At 44.7% G+C, this 14006-nt stretch overlaps 1 protein-coding gene across 1 annotated transcript in view; it reads left to right on the top strand.

The window, feature by feature from the left end:
- The first annotated feature begins 13175 nt into the window (after positions 1-13175).
- WIPF2 (WAS/WASL interacting protein family member 2) overlaps positions 13176-14006 on the top strand; it is a 38150-nt gene continuing 37319 nt past the window's right edge. The window contains exon 1 of the mRNA XM_063111918.1: positions 13176-13313. The gene's annotated coding sequence lies outside the window, so the exon portion shown is untranslated. The remainder of the gene's footprint in view (positions 13314-14006) is intronic.

Raw genomic sequence — 14006 nt, 5'->3', positions numbered from 1 at the left:
ACAGCTAAGGAGGGAGTCATCAGCCCTCTTCTGGCTCTTGTGTCTGACACCACCAACAACATGGTCTCTGTCCCTTTCCCTGTCTTGACGTCTCCTTTGTCCTCTCCTTAGAGCTGGGGTAGGGTGAATCCCTGTACCTGGGGAGGGCAGCCGCTCAAGAAAAAAGTGGGGGAGAGGGGAGACTGTAAAGGTGACACTGAACCCTGGCAAGGCCTCTGTTACCTCTCTGTCCGCCCCCCCCCCCATCATGGGCCTGCAGGGCCAAGGGGTGCAGGGTCTCCTGGCAGCTACTGGGTGAGGTTTCCTGGCGCAGCCTCACCCTCCTTTCTGACACCACCTCTTTCCCTTTTGAAGAGGCAGCAGCTGCTGCTGCTCTTGCTCTGAGGGTGTATATATTTTTTACCCAAAGCTCTGGAATTGTAAATTTATTTTTTAAAATTCAAAGAGGGAAAGAGCCTTGTATCATATGTAAACATTGTATCATAGGTTATGTTGTACAGTCCCTTTTATACAGTGGTCTATCTTGTTCCTGCTGCAAAAAATGTCTGTGGACATACACAGGAGCTGTGTCCCACCCCTTCCAGCCCTTCCTGTGACAGTGGCCCTCCTCCTGCTCCCTGCTCCCTCCCTGCAACTGCTGATGCGCTCCCCTCTCCCTGCAGCCCCTTGACTTCCCACCCTTCCTCCACCCCCCTCAGCAGCCTTTTCACTCCAGTTCCCTCCTAGAACACTGGGACCCACTGGCCCAGTCTTGGCTGCTGCTCTGCCCTAGCCTTGATGCCTGCCCTGCTGTCTCCCAGGAGCCCCCAGTCCCCACACCATGCCTCGCAGCTTTAACAGAGTGAACCGTGTGTTGTACCGGCTCCGTTGTCATTGCAGAAACTGCTGGGTGGAGAAAAAGCAGATAAAGTCTATGAATCAACCTGCCTGCTGTGCTTCATTCTGTTTCTTTGAGGCTTGGGAAGGGATGAGCGCGAGGAGTGGGGACGGCCTCCCTGTGCTGCAAAGCCTCGCTGTTCTGGAGTGACTTTGAAAATGTGCCTGGAGCTCGGAAGAGTGGATGTTGTAGTCCTTTCATGTTCCGGGTGGCATAAATATGTGATCAGGCTTAATTCTAACCCTGTAAGATAGAAGATGGAGTCCCAGCCTAAGGTTCAAGTTACAGGGTTAGTGAGAAAGCAGAACTGGTACCCTAACCCAGGTCTGTCCACTGCAGACAGATGAACTATTTGCATAACCAATATTTGCCAGTTCTACTAAGGTATGGAGCAGGCAGAGCCTAGTGTTAGGCTCTCATGATAGCCTAAGCTTCAGGAGACAGCGTGTACTCAAATTGCTGCACATTAGTCCTTGATTTTCCCTTGTCCCTCATCTGTTTCTCCCTCAATCTTCTGCATCTCAGAAAATGGTCTTCTTGTCTACAGCCATACCAGCCTGAATGCGCCTGATCTTGTCTGATCTCGGAAGCTGAGCAGGGTCGGGCCTGGTTAGTACTGGGATGGGAGCAAATGGTCCTCTCATACACCCAGGTTTTCAAGGCAAAAGTCTAGGACCCACCCTTCATGTCTCTTTTTCCTGTCCCTCACTCGTCTCATTAGCCGGTCCCATCAGCTACAATTCCATAGCATATCCTGATTGATCCACTTCTCTATGACTCCGGGAGCACCCTAGTCCGAACCATCTTCATGTCATCATTGAATGTCTACAGTAGCCTCCTACCTGGTCTCTCAGCTTCCTTTCTCCAACGTACCCCTACCTGCTACCAGTTGAGTTCCACCTTACAGGCAGGGTGCTCTTTTAAAAACCTCAGTCAGATCAAGTAGGGTTAAAATTTTAAAAACTGGCAACACCAAATATCAGTGAAGATGCAGAGTGACTGGAAATTTATACATTGCTGGTGGAGTGTAAAGTGGTACGACCACTTTGGAAAACTGTTTGGCAATATTTACTAAAACTAAATGTACACCTAGCCTACGGCCTGGCATTTCCACTCCTGGGTGTACACTCAGGAGAAATTAGTGCTTATGTCCACCAGAGACATGTAAAAGTGATCATAGCAGTTTTATTCATGATAAATTGGGAAAAAAAAAAAAAAACAGTGTCTTTCAACAAGTGACTGAATAAATACGTCATGGTATATTCATACAATGGAATACTACATAGCAGTAAAAAAGAAACTAATACTACCTTCATGAATGAATCTCACAGACTTCATATTGAGTAAAAGAAGCCAGACACAACATACAGACTACATACTGTGTGATTCCATTTAAGAGAAATTCAAGAACAGGCAAAATTAATTTATGAGGATAGAAGTAAAAATAGTGATTCCTCAGTAGAGTTGGGAAAAGTATTGACTGGGAAGGGGCATGAAGAAGCCCTCAGGGGTGATAGAAACGTTCGGTACCGTGACCTGGGGTGGTTGCACAAGTGTGTGTATGTGCTCATTGAGTTGTTCATGTAACATTGTACATTTTATTGTAGTTTTATTATGTTAGGCCTCAATTAAAGCAATTCAGATTGTAACCCTCCCATCTTCAATAACAGATTAAAAATCAAAGTCCTCCCTCCCTGTTCCCATCTTTGCCCTTTGCCCCTTACTCACTCCACTTCAGCCACACTGACCCCTTTCCTGTTCTTAACACATGTAACCCTCATTCTTGTCTCAGAGATTTTACCTCTGCTGTTCCCTGATCTTTTCCTGACCACTCTGACGACAAGATCCCACCCCACCTCTGACTCTCTTTCCCGCATTATCCTCCTTTATTTTCTTCAAGGCACTCATCACTACCTGACATCACGTACATTTCTTTGTGTATTTGCTTAGTGTTTACCTCACTAGGATGTTAGCTCAGTGAGTCAGTCTCGTGCACTATCCAGTACCTGGCACAGAGAAGACACTCAATACATCTTTGTTGAGCACATAGATTAGGTTGGTTGAAATAGGAGCCATAGGAGTGGGACAAGCCACAGGATGATAAATGCTCTAGGAGCTGAGCCAAGGAGATTCACTACTGGCCTGGGCATGGAGGGCTGGGCGGGAAGAAGAGAAGACTTCTTGGAAGAGATGACCTAGGCGTTGAAGCACGGATAGGGTTTGATGGCCAAAGTGTAGAAGTGGAAAGTCAGGGATGGGGCACTAGGGGGTGCTCTGGAGTTGGGCCTCACTCCGCATGGAGAGCTGCCCTAGTCCTATTGGATTGGTCACTAGGGAGCCAGAAGTGCAGAGGCTGGACAGGTTCTACCCTCCTCAAAGGGTGCTGGTCACACCCTCAAGGACTCCATGCGCTCAAGCAATATTGTGGGCACCTAGTCCTTGTTGTCCCCCCAGCCTAGGATGGCAGAGGGAGTGGTTTGGGTTACTCCCCTCATCTCCACCTCAGCTACCTTTGCAACCATCAGCCTTCCACTTGTCAGGGATGATGATGTGTTGACATTCCAAAGTGTATACTTTGACACTGGTTTTACATGCATTCTCTCATTTAACCTCCCCAACAAACCCATGAAATTGGTTCTGTCAGTTCCACTTTTCAGTTGAGGAACTGAGGTCTTGAGAGGTTTTGTAACAGAGGCACAGAGATGCCAAGTTTCCAGCCCTATGTCTCCCAGCTAGCAAGGATGAGAACCTAGTTATTCTGACTGCAGAGCCCACAGTTCAAGCTCTGCAAATCCTGGCTGCTTGAATAACTGAGAAACATTCACCTTGTGTTTATCAAGCTGCTGGTCACCTGACTGTGGCTAGGGGAACTACTTTTTAAACCCATCTTTTCCTCCACTTCATCTGCATTAGGAGAGTGGCCAAGAGACCCAAGAGGTAGCCAAAGGGCTCTGTGGGCTGTGGGGGAGAGAGGATGAACTTACCTAGTAGCATCACACCTCCTAGACTGGTCTAGCAATGAACAAAAGGGTGAAAATAATCTGGAGTGATCAGAAGACCAAGTTAAGAAAGTGCATGTGTAGAGACAGTGAAAAATTTAGGCAGTGCCTTTTTAATCCACTAGGTGTCATCACTAGGATTTCCCCGGATGCCTGGGGATGGGGTGGAGGTGGCAGGACACAGAGGGCATAGAGCATTTCTTGGGGGAATCTTGAGTGTCTCTGAGAGGGTCTATCCCCAGGCATGAGTCATATTTGACCAGAAGAATGTGTTTCTTCAGTCTCTCCCTCTCTACTGGCTCTGCCCATTTAACATACAAATCCTCTCAAGTCTCTATTTATAAAAAACACTTTCTTTGATCCTCACATGCCGCTGTAGCTACTGTCCCTTCTCCCACTACCAGTTTATGACCAAACTTCGTGAAAGGGTTGTCTCCATTTACTGTCTCCACTGCCTCATCCCCCATTTATTCCTTTTTTATTTTGTCTTGTTTCTCTAACTTTTTATCATGAAAAATTTCAAACAGAAAAATTGAAAGATTAATACAATGAATACTTTTAAACCTTCCTAGAGTCCATAATTAACATTTTGCTAAATTTGCTTTTGTTTTATCGCTCTCTAGACACACACACACACACACACACACACACACACACACACACACACACACACACACACACACACACTTTTTTCTTTTGCCAAAGTATTTGAAAGTAAGTTGCAAACATTATATCATTTCATTCTTTAAAACTTCAGCAAGTGGGGCTGGCTGGTTGGTTCAGTTGGTTAGAGCATGGTTTTGCTAACACCAGTGGTCCAGAGTTCAATCCCTACACTGGCCAGATGCCAAAAAACAACAAAAAAACCTCAGCAAGAAGCTTCTAAGAATAAGGATACTTTCCTACGTACGCTCCATGTCATTATCACATCTAAGAAAACCAACAGTAGTTCCACAATATCATCCAGTCTCTTCTTAAATTTCATAGATTATCTCAAAAATGTCCTTTTTATTTTTTGGTGGCTGGAACCCTTGACCATGCTGTTACAAGGCTGTGCTCTAACCAACTGAGCTAACGAGCTAACGAGCCAGCCCTCAAAAAGATCCTTTAAAAAACTTTTAAAAAAATTCGGATCCAATCAAGGTCCATGCATTGCATTTGGTCGTTATTATGTCCCTAGTCTCTCTCTCTCTCTTATTGTTTCTTTTTCCTTAGTTTCTCTTAATCTAGAATAGCTCCTTATCTTTTTTTTTTTTTTTTTTTTAATGACATTGACTTTTTGAAGTTCAGGAGAGATGTCTTGTAAAATGTCCCAACCTCTTGACTTTTCTGATTGTTTCACCATGGTGTTGTTTACATGTACTTACATCACCTCTACACATTATTAGTTCTGCCTTAAGCAACACTGTCCAAATGTAATGTGAGCCACATATGTAATTTAAATTTCTAACAGTTACATTTTAAAAAGTAAAAAGAAACAGGTGAAATTAATTTTAATAAATAATATATTTCATTTAACTCCAAAATGATATCATTTCAATGTGTAATAAATATAAATATATTGACGAGCTATTTTACAGTCTTTTTGTGGGTATTAATTAAGTTTGAAGTCTGTTGTGCATTTTATATTTACAGCAGAGCTCAATTTGGGCTAGTCACATTTCAATTGTCCAATAGCCACAAATGGCTAGTGGCTACCTAGTTGGTTAGCATAATTTAGTGGTTTTCTGGAGCTTAAATATTCTAGGAAAAAATACTTAAAAAAAAAAAATGCTCGTCAAGTGAAGCAGTGGAAGTGGAGAAGGAACAAAGAAATCTGTAACTGGTTGTGATCAATCAGTTGTAAACCCAACTGCCCTCGGAACTGCCAGAAAAAGTACTCTATGGGTGATGCTGTTAATTTCAATATACGAAGAGGCAAATGATGTCAGGTTGGCCCATGTTAATGATGGCTGAGTTTGACCCCTTCATTAAGGGAAGACTGCCAGATCTCTGCATTAAAAAGACACACTTTTTCCCTCTCTTTGCTGTTAGTATGTTGTAATTTTTGGCATCTTGCAAATATCCTGTGTATTCCAATCATTCATTCTTGTTTAAAAAAATTATGCTAAAATGTGTAATATTTCAATCATACAAAAAGTTTAAAGACTAATATAATGAGCATCCATGTCCCCACCACTCAGCTTAAGAAATGAAACCGTACCCTACAGCTGAAGCCCTCAGTACCCACCCCAGTCACATCCTCTTTCTTTCTCCCCAGAGACAGCCTCTTTCCTCGGAGTGGTATCATTCCCATGCAAACTTTTACTACATATGTGTACATCTTAAAACAGTGTTTGCATTTTGGGGGGGTAACAGTTTTATTGAGATATAATTCGCATACCATAAAATTCACCTGTTTAAAGTGTGAAATTCAGGGCTGGCTGGTTAGCTCAATTGATTAGAGTGTGGTGTTCTAACACCAAGGTCAAGAGTTCAGATCGCTGTACTGGCCAGCTGCCAAAATCTTTTTAAAAGAAAAGCTCAAAATAAATGAATAAATAAAACATTCAATGTATTTTTTCATTTTAGAACCTCAAAAAGAAACCCCTGCACAAGAATGTTCATAGCAGCATTCCTTGTAATAACCCCAATATGGAAACAACCCAATGTCTATCAACTGGTGAATGGAGAAACTAACATGTGGTATAACCATTCAATGGAATATTATTCTACCAGAAAAAGGAATGAAGTACTGATATATAGTACAACATGGATGCACCTTGAAAAAATTATGCTAAGAAGCCAGACATGAAAGGCCACATGTTATGTGATTCCATTTATATGAAGTGTTCAGCACAGTCAAATCCATAGAGACAGAAAGTTGATTACTGGTTGCCGGGGGAGGAGGAGGAGAGACTGCTAATGAGTTTGGGGTTTCTTTTTGGGGTGATGGAAATGTTCTGGAATTAGTGGTGATGGTTGCACAACATTATGAATATACTAAAAACCAGTCAGTTATATACTTTAAAGTGGTTAAAATGTCAAGTTTTATGTTATATGAATTTTATTTGCGTGGCTTGTAGACTCATCACTCCAATCTCTGCCTCTGTCTTCACATGGTGTTCTCCCCAGTGTGTCTCTCTGTGTCCTCTCCTCTTCTTATAAGGATACCAGTCATTGAATTCAGGTTCCACCTAATCCAGTATGACCTCCCACCATGACCTCAATTTAACTGATTACATCTGCAAAAACCTTATTCCCAAATAAGGTCTAATTCGAAAGTTCTGGGTGAACATCGATTTTGGGGGACATTATTCAACCCACTACAAGGTCCCCATCACCTATTTTTTAATTGGATTATTTGTCTTTTATTATTGAGTTTAAGAATGTTTTATATTTGCATGTTTTAAATCTTTATATAAATACTATCAGGGCTAGCCAGTTAGCTCAGTTGGTTAGAGCGTAATGCTGATAACACCAAGGTCCAAGGTTCGATCCCTGTACTGGACAGTTGCTAAAAAACAAACATAAGATAACAAAATATAAGATAAACAAAATATAAGATAAATACTATCATACTGGATGTGGTGTTCAACAATCCCTTCTCTCTCCCCCTCCCCCATTATGCTTGTGAGATTCATCCAGGGCCATATGTATAATTCTGATTTGCTTGGTTTTGCTGCTCTTTGTTTCTCTTTCAGTCTTCAACCCAGTGCATCTGGCTTCTGCTCTCATCACTCACTGAAACTGCCCTGGTCAAGGGCACCAATGGCTCCATGTTACCAAGTCCAAGGACACTTATCTTCCTCTAGCTGGCATTTGATATTTCTGACCATTCTTCCTTCCTGAACACTCATCGCTACTTCCAGGATGCCACACTCTCAGGATTTCCTCTGTTCTCTGTCTCGGTCTCCCTTGCTGGCTTCTCCCTCAGCCTGGTCCTTGCATATGGAATTCCTTGGCTTTTTCCTAAGCCCTCTTCTCTTCCCTCTACAATCCTGGGCTTAGATTTCATTATTCTATTTCTTTTTTTTTTTTTTTTTTTAAAGATGACCGGTAAGGGGATCTTAACCCTTGACTTGGTGTTGGCAGCACCACGCTCAGCCAGTGAGCAAACCAGCCATCCGTATATGGGATCCGAACACGGGGCCTTGGTGTTATCAGCACCGCACTCTCCTGAGTGAGCCACGGGCCAGCCCTCATCATTCTATTTCTGTTTGGGTATCTGTTGCTACATAAAAAACTATCTCAAATCTAGTGGCTTAAAACAACAACCATTTTATAATTTCTCATGATCCTCCAGGTTGATGGGGCTCAGGTGGATGGTTCTGCTGGTCTTGCTTGAGGTCTCTCATGTGGCTGCAGTCAGAAGGCAACTAGACCCTATAATACCAACGTCACAGGTTCGGATCCCCATACCAGCCAGCCACTAAAAAAAAAAAAAGGAGGCAACTAGATCTAGAATGTCCAGAACGGCTGGCTCACATGTCTTGAGCCCTGGTGGGAACAACTGGACTGCTGGGATGAATGGACCTTTCTCTTCATGTCAAGGCCTTCCCCTCTAGGTGGTCTCTTCAGCAGAGCAGCTGTTTTCTCACATAGGAGTATAGGGATCCCAAAAAAGCACAAAAGTGGAAGCTGCCAGGCCTTCTTAAGGCTTAGCTCTAGACGTGGTATAGCCTCTCTTCTGCTGCATTCCACTGGCTAAAGGGAGTCACAGGCCAGCCCACATTCAATGAACACCAGGAGTCCTGGTTCATTGGGAGTCATCTTTGGAGACTAGCTACCAAATTGTTAGGATTGCTCTTCTAAGTTCTAGACCCAAATGTCCAGTGGCCTACTGGACCTCTCTTCTTGAATGTTCCACCAGGCTACCCAGGCTCCTTGACCACCCCAGCCCCTCCTTTTCCTCCACAACTCTTTCCAAACCGTCAGCATCACCTCCATGCAGGAGCTCAAGCCAGAAACTTAGTAATCATCTTTGGCTCCTCCCTCTCTTCGGTCCCCATATTCCGTTTCTTAAATATCTCTAGAATTACTTTTCTCCACCTCCACTGCTGATACGCTAATAATGATCATGGCTAAGTTTAGTGAGTGCTTTTCATGTATGTAAACACTTGGAATGCATTCTATTTATTCTTACCTCCATTTTGCAGATGAGGCTGGTAGAGGCTGGATAACTTGCCCAAGGTCTCCCCTTATTCAGTAGTGGGGAGAACTAAGAGGCCTTGGGCTCTGCAGACAGGCAGACCAGCCTCCCAAGCCTTTGTGTGCAGCCAGTGCTGAGTGGCCACTCAGTGTAGGCAAGTGTCATCTCTCACTTGGACTTCCATAGCAGCCTCCCAACTGGTATTCCTGGCTCCCGCATGGCCCCGTCTAATACATCTTCCATGCTGCAATCAGAGGGATCTTTCCAGAAAGCAAAGTGGGTTATGGCACTTCTCTGCTTAAACCTTTCAATGGTTTCCCACTTGTTCACCCTCTAGATAAAATCTAACTTTTCACAGCCGAGAATAAAATCTTCCACAAAGCCAGGCCCATGGCTCACTCGGGAGAGTGTGGTGCTGATAACACCAAGGCCATGGGTTCGGATCCTATATAGGGATGGCCGGTTTGCTCACTGGCTGAGCGTGGTGCTGACAACACCAAGTCAAGGGTTAAGATCCCCTTACCGGTCATCTTTAAAAAAAAAAAAGTCCTCCACAAATTGGCCCCAGTGCAGTATGGGACAGTGGTTCTCCACGGGGACATTTTGAAAATTATTATAATTTTTTCTTGTCTATAACAATGATAAGGACATGCTAGTGGCATTTGGTGGGCAAGAATGATCCTGGGTTCTACACGACTTTTGGATGTCCTCCTGGACATTCTATGTGAAAAATCTATTTATAATTATCTGGATTTAGAATTTATCTCCATTAACCCTACATCCAACAGAGAAGGGGACAGGTTTATTTCTGGTTCACCCAGACCGTGAAGATGCAGTCCTTTAGTTCCCATCTTTATGGAGGAAAAATCTCCTATTAAATTCTCCCCATGGAGGAGGTTCAGGGGTGTTTCCTTTTCCCACGAGACACTGACGAAAGCTCATATTCACCTAGTTAGGCAAGTGTCCTTGTAGCAAAAGCCTGCAGCAGTGTTCCACTTACCTCTTTCTACATCCCCTGTCTTCACTTACTCCGTTTTGTCTTGAAAATATTTTACTTTTTTAGCAGCTCATCAAAACATTTAAAATTTAAAAATATATATTTTGTCCAGGAATTTTAGTTGTTTTTAGGGAGATGGCCTTCCAGGTACTTAGCTTGGAAAAAGAAAGCACAAACACAAAATATTTTTGCACATATGTAATATAACCTGTCTTTTCCAGGAATGCAACTACTATTTAAATTGTTTTGTATTGTTCAGAATTTTACCAAGAGGTGTTCACCATTTTGGAAAATCAAAACACTAATGGCAGTGCTGCCCAATACAACACTCTTAGATCAGTCTGCATTTATCCCTGACCCATTCTTAGTGATTCTAGGTATGGGACAAGTATCTGACTACTTTACTTTACTACTTTACTTAGATCAGTCTGCATTTATCCCTGACCCATTCTTAGTGATTCTAGGTATGGGACAAGTATCTGACTACTTTACTGTATCATTCAGTGTAGTGGTGCCTGAGCATTTGCATGTTGAAATGCCTTCCTCTTATTTGTATTTTTTTAATAGTCAGGGCATTATATTGATTTGTTTTTTGAAATCACGTATCCAGGTAGCTAATATTATCTGTTACTTTTGCTTCAATTTAGTAGAGTTACAAAATATTTGCTATAGGAGGGGACTTTGGGTCTGGTAGGGTACAGAGTCACTGGTATGGGCATTAACAGCACAGACTCTGGAGACACTTCTGCTACTTTCCAGGTATGTGACTTTGAGTAAGATGGATAAATTTGGTGTGTCTCGGTTTCTTTGTCTGTAAAATGGGGTAAAAATACCTACTTTGGAAAGTTATTGTGAGGATTCAATGAGTTACGACATGTGAAGTTATAACAGTGCTTGGCACATGGTAAGTGTTTATAAGTGTCAGACCTTGTGATTACTTTTCAACTAATTTCGTTGTTTGTGGGTTTTTTTGTTTTTGGCTGCTGGCCGGTAGGGGGATCCAAACCCTTGACCTTGATGTTCTCAGCACCACACTCTGAGTGAGCTAACCAGTCAGACTTCTTTCACTTAATTTCTTGCCTTTCCCCTAAGATCTAGTTTGACCACATCAAGCTCTTGGAATGTGCAACGATTCTTCTTGCTTTGGACATGCTCTACCTGGAGCACTTTTCCCTCCCTTGCTCTCTGGCTGATCCCTACCTATCCATCAGGCCTCATTTAGAAAATGGGTAATGGCCTCACTTAGTTACTTTCTTCAAGAAGCCTACACGACCTCCCCAAGTCTGGGTGAGATGTCCCTGTACTCGCCCTAGTGGCTGCCCTTATCACAGAGTGATGTTATAGAGCAGAGAGGGCTTACATTAGCTACTGCAGGAAGGGAAAGCTCTCTGAGGCGGGAGCATTTGAGCTAAGGCTTGAAAAACGAGGAAGAGGCAGAGTACAGCCAGTACAAAGGCCCCGAGGTGGGAACTACTTGGTGAGTTGCAGGTGTAGAAAATGAGGAGGGGACAGATAGGAAATGAGGCTGAAGAGTTGGGAGGCCCTAGTAAGGAGTTTAATTAATTAATTAACTAATTAATTTAAAAGGTGACTGGTAAGGGGATCTTAACCCTTGACTTGGTGTTGTCAGCATCACACTCTCCGAACCCGTGACCTTGGTGTTATCAGCACCGCACTCTCCCAAGCGAGCCACGGGCCGGCCCTACTAGTTAGGAGTTGAGATCCACCATCTCCCTGGTCCAGTCACCCCACCTTCAGGCATGCAGGACTACATACCTGAAAATCTTTACCCTTGTGCTCACTAATCCCTATGCCTGGAATGTATTCCCTGCCTTCTCTGATTAGTAATAACATTCTACTCATCCTTCAAGGCCTACTTCAAAACCATTTATGAAAACTTCTCCCCTTCCTTAGCAGAAATTAATCATTCCCTTGTCTGATTTCCCACAGCATATATGTCTTTCTGGCACTAATCACATGCTAACTTGTATCTCAGCTAGCTGTTTACATGCCAGTCTGCCCACCAACACGGTGAGTTCCCTGAGGGCAGAGGGTCTGTCTTAGTCACTCTGTAGCCATCTCCTGGTGCCTAGCTCAGTGCTTAGCCTGCAGCAGGTACTCAATGTGACATCTACTCAGTGGGTGGTGCCCAATACCACTCATGGCTGAAGGGAAGGAAAACAAAATAATAACTTATAATTTATCATGTGCTTTCCCATTCATTACCTGATTGGAGCCTTCCAACAACCCAATGAGATAGACTGAACAGGCACTACTAGATCCACTTTACAGACAGAATAGCTGAGGCCCAACGGCACACAGCTGGTAAGTAGTGGGGACTAAGCCCCAAACCTGTCCCCTCACTTCGGATTCAGCTCTAGGTATGGAGGTGACCCAAAGAGCATTTTGAGGATATACGGCAACAGGGCTGACTATGATGGAAAAATGCTTTTGTGGGTGGACTAGTGGGAGATCCTTAGCTGCCACAGAATTAACAGGATTCTGCCAGGGAGGACACAGGATTCTTCTCGCTGGCCCAAGCAGCTGGAGGAGTCTGCAACACCATCTCCCATCCCGGAATGCTGGGGAACCCTGACCTGCGAAAGAAGAGACTGGTGTTCGGGTCGGGTGACTAAGATGACGTAAAGGATGACTGGGTAGCAGGGGCCTGCCTCTTTGTTGCTATGACAACGCAGCTTGACTACTGGGCCCTGGCCAGGTTGGCTGAAGCGGGTTTTTCGTTAACTCAAGATTAGGGAAGGACACTTATAGGGGAGGGAGTGTGTGTGTGTGCGCGGTGAAATAAATCCAAAAAGGGGTATATTTAAGAAAGAGTTTAGCTCAGTGGTTGTCCACCTCCTCAAACGTTAAAATCATCTCAATTTTAAAAGTCCCAATGCCTAGGCTGCACCTCTGGGGGATGGAACCCAGGCATCTCCAGTTATTTCAAGTTTCCCAGGTAATTCCAGTTGCATTCAAAGTCGCAAATCCAGCTTCGAGCTGATAAACGGAATTACTGCGACCTTCTCAAGATGGCGACCCATCTAACCACTTCTTCCTTTACGTGCGCGGCAGGGGCGGGCTTTCCAGGGGCGCATGCGTGTAGTGTCTCTTAGCTCTGCTCCCTCCTCCTCTTTCCCCCGCCTCCATTTTGTTCACGGACGCTGGGGACGGTGGGAGCAGATCCATTTCCGGGTTGGCAAAAGGGGCGGCAGCGGCGAGAAAGAGAGCTTGCCGGGGGGCGAGCGGGACAGGACGAAGCTGGAGCGGAGGTGGCGGAGGATTCGTTCCTGGAGCAGCGGCGGCCAGGTCCGAAAGAGGCTAAGGCGGCAGGGTCCGTCGCCGAAGTGATCTGTGGACCGAGTGGGAGGGAGAGCCGGGGGAGGGGGGCTTGGGGCGGGGCTTGAGGAGGGAAGGGGCATTGGAGGAGGGGCCTGAGGGGGAAGGGGTCCTGGGGGCGGGGTCTGAGGAACCTGGAGGAGAGGGGGCGTGGGGACTCCAGATAGGGAGGAGTGTGGTCGAGCATTGGTGTCGGGCGAGCGCGGACTGTGAAAATGGGGAGGAAGGGTTGTGAGAGACAGGAAATAAAAGATCCTGAAGGCTTGGGTAAGGTGAGTAAGACGGCAACTTCGGGTGAGGGACAAGGTAACCGTGCGCAAAAAGGGAGATGGGAAGGGAGGACCTGTTGGGAACAGGTAATTAGCAGGATACTCTGGGTGAGGCCAGTGTGACATTTTGGGGATTGACTTGGGTGAAAACCAATGGTTAGGAGGATGACTCCGGAAAGGAAATCAACATAAAGTTAAAGGTTGAATTGAGAAATGTTGAGATGTGCATGGGAGCACCTGGAGTTGAGGGTTCATGTTGCAGTGGCGTAAAGTGAGGGAAGATGGAAATCTTAAAAGTGTTAAATGGGCAGTGTGTGGTTGAATTACTGATCAGGAAGAAAAATGCTTAGAAGATAACATCGGGGTGAGGAGCTGGAAGAAGCTGGTTTCTACT

Source organism: Cynocephalus volans, chromosome 10 (assembly GCF_027409185.1).
Source record: "Cynocephalus volans isolate mCynVol1 chromosome 10, mCynVol1.pri, whole genome shotgun sequence".
Lineage (NCBI taxonomy): Eukaryota > Metazoa > Chordata > Mammalia > Dermoptera > Cynocephalidae > Cynocephalus > Cynocephalus volans.
This window is presented reverse-complemented; position numbering and strand designations above follow the sequence as displayed.